Source organism: Gymnoscopelus braueri (assembly GCF_963280865.1).
Source record: "Gymnoscopelus braueri genome assembly, chromosome: 20".
In the NCBI taxonomy this organism is placed as follows: domain Eukaryota; kingdom Metazoa; phylum Chordata; class Actinopteri; order Myctophiformes; family Myctophidae; genus Gymnoscopelus; species Gymnoscopelus braueri.
In genome coordinates this window covers 1,618,199-1,625,698 of record NC_137622.1, presented here as the reverse complement: position 1 = coordinate 1,625,698, position 7,500 = coordinate 1,618,199, and the positions used below count along the sequence as shown (strand labels likewise).

The 7,500-nt window shown below is 43.1% G+C and overlaps 1 protein-coding gene across 2 annotated transcripts in view; it reads left to right on the top strand.

The window, feature by feature from the left end:
• Window positions 1–7,500, top strand: part of flt4 (fms related receptor tyrosine kinase 4) — a 281,476-nt gene that overhangs the window by 117,825 nt on the left and 156,151 nt on the right. The gene's annotated exons all lie outside the window — the stretch shown is intronic.

Here is a 7,500-nt window from a genome sequence, read left to right as displayed (position 1 = left end):
GCATTTTCACGCCCGGATACCAATTTTATCCAATCGGGAGAGAGAACTCACACAGGATACAGGATAAACAAGTGAAATTGGAAGTGATAACACAGTGAGCAGACAACATTTTTACTGGAACACATTTTGTCTCTAGTCGGGTGGAAACCTCATACGTCCAAAACTGTTACTTTTCAGAAATCATATTCAAAAATAGCAAAAGTAGCAGATCTACAAGCTCAAAATGTGCTGTGTTTCGAGCTTGTAGATCTGCTTATTTTGTTGCTTTTGTGTGAGGCTGTAGTATGATCAAAAAGGGCATTAATTTACGAAAAAACACAAACAAATATGGAGATAAGAGGTTTCTGCCCGACAGCAACGATATAATTCAAGCTGATAAAATGGTTTCTCTCTCCTGACCGTATCAGAATACCAGACACTCTTCTCCAGAATGATTAGATATCAGAGTAAATGGAGTGAACCAAAGTCAACAAACGACACAGTGAATTGTCAAGTAAATAGAGCGCAAAGAAAGTAAACTTTTATACCACTGTTTCTCAATCTGAGGTCCGGGGAACCACCAGCGGTCCAAATGGACTCTTACAGGTCTGTAACTCTGAGAGGATTTTACAGTGTAGATTGGAGACCCAGAGATAAAAAATAGAAATAAATGAAAAGGGTTGAGAATCACTGGACTATACAGTTGAGCTGTTATCCGTTTTGAAGCCACGGTCTTTGCTATCTAGCTAAGGAAAAGCGTGAAACGCTCGTCTAGACGCGCTGAAACTCTAAGCTATAGTCCTTCCTTAGGATAACATAAGATAAGATAAGACGTGTATTGATCCCGCATGGAAAGTCGTCGTCAAAGACAGTACAACAGTACAGATTACAGGCTTAGAAAAAAGGGCTGCAGACAGTGACACAGCATGATGGAAAGACATTTACAGTCAAACTAACACCATCATTAACTTGGCAGAGATTTTTTAAATATATGAATATACATATAAATAAGATATCGTCTCTGTCGGGTGGAAACCACATACAGTATGTCCAAAACTGTTACTTTTCAGGATTCAAATAAAAAAACATTAAAAGTAGCACATCCAGGGGCACGGTGGCTCAGTCGGTAGCGCTGTCGCCTCACAGCTAGAAGGTCCTGGGTTCGATTCCCGCCGGGGACGCTGTGGGCGCTGGGGCCGTGTCTTCTCCTCCGCGTCATCAGCGCCCATACCCTAGGTGGGGTTGGCGAAAGGGCCTACTCTGTGTGGAGTTTGCATGTTCTCCCCGTGACTCCTAGGGTAGTTAATACCCTCACAAAAACATGCAGTAATCCTGGTCGCTATACCGCCTCCCCCATGACAGCCGGGGCGCCTGATGGAGGGGAAGGGAACTGGTTGGAATAACATGTTCCTTCCACGCGCTACGTCCTACCGGGGAAACTCCCCCCTGTCAGGTGACAAGAAGGTCAGTTGGCTCTCATGCATTGAAGGAAGCATGAGCTCGGCCCTGGCCTCCCTAGGCTGTGGGGGACTGGTGTAGTGCTGGTGTAGGGCTGGTGTAGCGCCCAGGATCACTTAAGAAATTGGCACCGGGTGAAAAAAATAGGTTACAAAAATCGCGGGATAAAAATTCAGTTAAAAAAAAAAAAAAAGCACATCCACAAGCTCAAAACGCGACGCATTTCGAGCTTGAGGATATGCTACTTTTGATGTTTTTGTGTGACGCTGTGGTACGATCAAGTAGCGTTAATTTACCAAAAAAAACACACAAAGTTAAGAATGTGGAGAGAAGAGGTTTCTGCCCGACAGCAACGATAATATGCGACATACATTATACAACACTATATACAGCCTCAGCAGTGCTAGCATATAGTGCACGACAAGGAAAGAGTGCACAGCTCGGACGCTGGCTGTCTGAACAGGGCGCACAGCAAGGCTCTGTGAAGCAGTCTGCTGTGTGTGTGTCCCCATTACTAGAGGCTTCACCTGGTGAGATTCCAGCAGTGTTGTTGTTCTGTCTCCACAAAACAGAAACTGTGGCTGTGCCGTTCGCTGCGTTAGTATTTATCCAGGCGCCAGCCAGCCAGCCTCCTCTGGCCTGGTGCGTGCGTGTGTGCGTGTGTGTGTGTGTGTGTGTGTGTGTGTGCGTGTGTGCGTGTGTGCGTGTGTGCGTGTGTGTGTGTGTGTGCGTGTGTGTGTGTGTGTGTGTGTGTGTGTGTGTGTGTGTGTGTGTGTGTGTGTGTGTGTGTGTGTGCTTGCGTGCTTTTGTGCGTGTGTGTTGTTTGTTTGTCAGCCTGCATCATGTCAGGTCACATTGATTTCCTTTCACTCCAGGCAAATATAGTATACCTCACACAATAAATCAGAGATTCTCAACCTTTTACATTTCAAGGAGCCCCAGTTTTGATATACATTAGGCCACAGGCCTCAGTGTTAATTTAACAATGATTGTGTACAAATGGAACCAAATTTGGTTAAATTTGTACACTCCCACTCGCACATATTCATTGTTGATAAACTGTATATTCATTCATATTTTATTATTATTTATACTTTACACTTTTGATTTGTCTGTGTCTGTGTGTGTGTGGATCACATGACTTGATATCTCTACTAGATATCTGTGATTCTGCCAATTGGAATCTTTTATTTTGTATCTACTCTCTCAATAGTGATTATTTACCTTGTTTATTGAATAGCTTTCATGCTTACTCTGCTTATACCGATCTCGCACTTGTAAGTCACTCTGGATAAGAGCGTCTACTAAATGCCTCAATTGTAAATTGTACTTTAGAATGTATATAACAAGAACATAGACATGGTCACAAGATCCCGATAATAATAATAGTATAGGTAGGCTATAAGTGTAACAACAACCATCCTTGGCACCCACCCACCTCCATAATTGTGGACAGCCGACCACGACCATATTGCACCATAGGAAATAAATGAAAGGGGAAAAAACACACATCAGCTCATCGTTACCATCCTCCCAGATGGAGATGGGCCTGTCAACTGTCCCCTGCTACTGAGCAACAGCTACCTCCTCCTGCTTCCATAATTAACTCATGCAGTGCCAATTAAATCCAAAAATAATTGCGTACTGTGCCAGCGATTTTTCAATTTTCTTACCTTTTTCAAGTAGTCACAGAATATTTATCTCCAGTATGATCGATCCCCTGATGGTTGCTAATCACAGAGGGTTTCACTGTGCTTCCGCGGAAAAGAAAAAAATGTCATCGCGATCCTCCCCGTTCAATTTTTTTAATTTATACGCCTTTGAAAATAGCATGTCTCGGCCAAAAATACATAGTAAAAAAAAAGTACACAGGAGCCGAGATACAGCCTTTTTAAGTAATAAGTTAACCAAGAAGTGAATGGAGCAGCAAATCTTCGGATCACGATATCTTTGGTTCTGAACGTTTTTCCCAAAAAAACACGTCAAACACGTCATTGGCACGTTGGGCCTATGCAGAAAAACACGTCAAACACGTCATTGGCACGTTGGGCCTATGCAGAAAAACACGTCAAACACGTCAATGGCACTGAATGAGTTAACACATTAACCGCCAAGGCCGTAGTCCTACAGTCCATTAAATCCAACTGTTAAGCGCCGAGACCGTAGCCCTACGGTCCACGGTCTTTTCGCGCTGAAATTTTCCAGGTGCACTTTTGGATTTTTTTGATCCATTTCCGGTTCCGGTTTGATGACCGGAAACAGAATTATTTGGGATCCGGTTTTGACGATCACGTCCGCTCCCATTCTAAAGCGCACACTGAAACTCAATTCTCTTCCTGTAGTTTTTTCTCCTCGCATATCACTGTTAACGTAATCCGCTCTAACTACAATCATGGAGATCCGTTTGACATGCGGTTTTCACTGGGAGATACAGTGACATGTCGCGGATCAATCTTAAGGATTTTAACAAGATCTATGGCGACATGAAAAAAAAAAAAAAAAAACAATAACACATTGGCACTGGTGAGTACATTATGAGATTAACCTCTGACGGTCAATGTGTTAATGGCACGAATGGAAGTGAAGTATAAATGATAATTTGAACCTATTGTTTCTAGTTGCAGGAAGACTATTCAGCTCTTTCCTTGCTCTATACTGTACATTACTGTGTGTTGCATTGAATTAGTAACAGATTAAGGTGCATAGTATCGGTAACTGTCAAGTTCAACCACATAGTCCACAAAAGGTTGCTTTACTGGTATAATTAAAGGTACAGTTGTGAACAAAAGTTTACATACATTTGTAAAGAACATGTATGTCATGGCAGTTTTGACTTCATGAATTTGTTATGGGTTTTCTGAAAATGTGCAGCAATAGTTTGTAAGTATAAACTGCATGGCACAGTTGTGTCACTGCCAAAGCACAAGCTATCACCTACTGCTGAGAGAAAATTGATCAAGATGGTCAAGAGTAAACTGAGAACCACCAAAAAGCAGGTCTGCAATGAATTAGAAGCTGCTGGAACACAGTTCTCAGTGTCCACAGTCAATCGTGTTTTACATCACCATGGGCCTATCACAGAAAAATAAGAATTTTGAAATTATTGGAAAGTCAAACTGCCATGACATACATGTTCTTTACAAATGTATGTAAACTTTTGATCACAACTGTAGGTCCTTGAGGAAAGCAAAAGTCCAAGGACTGAGTGTGTAAATGGATTATGGGTCCATTTGGTTCCATTTCTACACTCCAGAGTTATGGTAGTCCTTACATTTAAAAGGTTTGGGAACCACTACCACAGGCTAATCAGCTGCTGGTAAACAGGCCTCATGCTGGAATTAATGGTATTGAGACAGGAATTGACAAGGATTCATTAATCGTTATGGTCTTTCTTCAGCGTGGATGAGCTGGTGTCTCCTGAGATTACTCAACTGAACGAAACTCTTGTCACACACTTTACAGAGGAAAGGTCTTTCTCCAGTGTGGATTCGCTGATGGCTCCCTAGACTACCCGACTGTTTGAAACTCTTGTTACACTGTTGACAGTGGTAAGGTTGTTCTCCAGTATGGATACGCTGGTGTATCTTCAGATTACCCATCCTATTGAAACTCTTGCCACACTGTTTACAGAGGAAAGGTTTTTCTCCAGTGTGGATATGCTGGTGTTTCTTCAAGTAATCTGACGTGCTGAAACTCTTGACACACTGTTTACAGTGGTATGGTTTTTCTCCTGTATGAATACGCTGGTGTTTCCTCAAGTCACCTGACTGACTGAAACTCTTGCCACACTGTTGACAGAGGTAAGGTTTTTCTCCTGTATGGATACGCTGGTGTTTCGTCAAGTGACCTGAGTGACTGAAACTCTTGTCACACCGTTGACAGTGGAAAGGTCTTTCTCCAGTGTGGATACGCTTATGGTTCCTTAGACTATCCGACTCTTTGAAGCTCTTGTTACACTGTTGACAGGGGTAAGGTTTCTCTCCAGTATGGATACGCTGGTGTTTCCTCAAATTACTAATCATATTGAAACTTTTGCCACACTGTTGACAGAGGAAAGGTTTTTCTCCAGTGTGGATACGCTGGTGTGTCCTCAAGTAATCTAACGTGCTGAAACTCTTGCCACACTGTTTACAGAGGTAAGGTTTTTCTCCTGTATGGATACGCTGGTGTTTCTTCAAGTCACCTGACTGACTGAAACTCTTGTCACACCGTTGACAGTGGTAAGGTTTTTCTCCAGTATGGATACGCTGGTGTTTCTTCAGATTACTAATCATATTGAAACTCTTCTCACACTGTTGACAGTGGTAAGGTTTTTCCCCAGTGTGGATACGCTGGTGTTTCTTCAAGTCACCTGACTGACTGAAACTCTTGTGACACCGTATACAGAGGAAAGGTTTTTCTCCTGTATGGATACGCTGGTGCTTCTTCAGATGATCTAAACATCGGAAGCTCTTGTCACATGGTTTACAGATGTGGATTTTCGTTCCTGTGTAGGTCGGCCGTTGTGTCTTTAATTCCCCCGCATAACTTAAAGTCCTGGTGAGCCATTGATGAGATCTTTGTTCGTTTGTGTCTTCTTGTCCCTGGCTGGTCACAGAGCTAGGCGGGATCTGTCCATTCATCATTTGATGTCCATTCATCATTTGACAGTAGAGGTCACGGTGGCTGCTCTTCATGTTTTGATGGCGGAAGACCTGAGACATGAAGGCTTATGACCACTAAAGAACAGAAGACAGGAGCTGAAAGAGTTGGCCTTATATATGATCTCTCTTTCCTTTCTCAATTCTCTCTCCTCTCTGCCACTATCTCTATTCTGTTCTCTCTATTGCTGATCACTCTCTGACCTCTATGATTTTCTATCTCTCTCTGGATATGTGTTTCACTCGATATAACTCTTAGTCATAGTCATCAAATAGATTCCTAGAAGCATCTCTACTCTTTATATAGGCTTAACATGGGTATGGTCTAATGTTATACATAAGACAAACCGTTGCCATGCATGCAAGCATAGCAACCACAATTTGTGCAGGTGCCACGGCAGCACACCTGAAGGGCTGAAGAGAAAGACTTGTAATATGTGGTTCTCAAAGAGGGTCCTTGAGGGGGTTCCAGTGGGTCCCCAGCAAAATGAGGAACAGTTTAAACACTTAAGCCTTTTTTTATACCTCGCCTATTCAACAATAAATCTTGACAACTCCTCTCTTATGGGAGTCCCTGGTACACAGACTGTGACTTGCCCGTGGTCCTGCCTATATATGGCCATATGGTTATGTCTGAGTCAGAGTGACGTGGCCGCGGTCCTGCGGCCGGCCAGCCCTCCCATTAGCCAATGGTAATATAGGATGTTTAATCTGTTTAATCATTTAGACCGTGTGCAGATGTATCGTTCCAGAATCTAAGCTCAAACTAAGCTTATTTATTTCTAACACAGACACCACTGAGCACACATGGGAAGAGAATCAATGACATTTGCATCTGTGCGCACGCTCCCCCCCCCCCCCCCCACACACACACACACACACACACACACACACACACACACACACAGACTCCAGATATGATCAGATATGACAAACAGACAGACTGGATCGGATTGGTTCAGAAAGACAGACAGACAGACAGACAGACAGACAGATTAGCTCTCTCAGTGTGTTAGTGTAGTGATGGCTTGATGGCTACCGGGGATCAGTCAGGGTGTGAGAGAGGGTTGACGTTAGGGTCTGCTGCTAGCTGGGACGCGCCTCCGTCTTTTTTTTGGCACTTCCACATTCCTGGAGTACGGTGACCAGGATGTCAACATGTGCACATGTTGCCCTTTGGTTACGTTTGTCCCAAGAAGTCACTATTGGCCGTTTTGGGAGTGAGAGTGTGTTGATCTGGGGGTCATGTTGGGAGGTTTGTGTCAGTGGAGTAGAGGTGTGTTCCTCTGTAAGTATTAGTATTGTAGAATTTGAGAAATAGACATTGTGAGGTCAGTCTTTCCTGGCTTAGGTTTACAATCTGAAAGTTCGTTTTTTTTTATACTTTATTGAGTCCAAACATGTTAAAACAGTAAATCCTTCA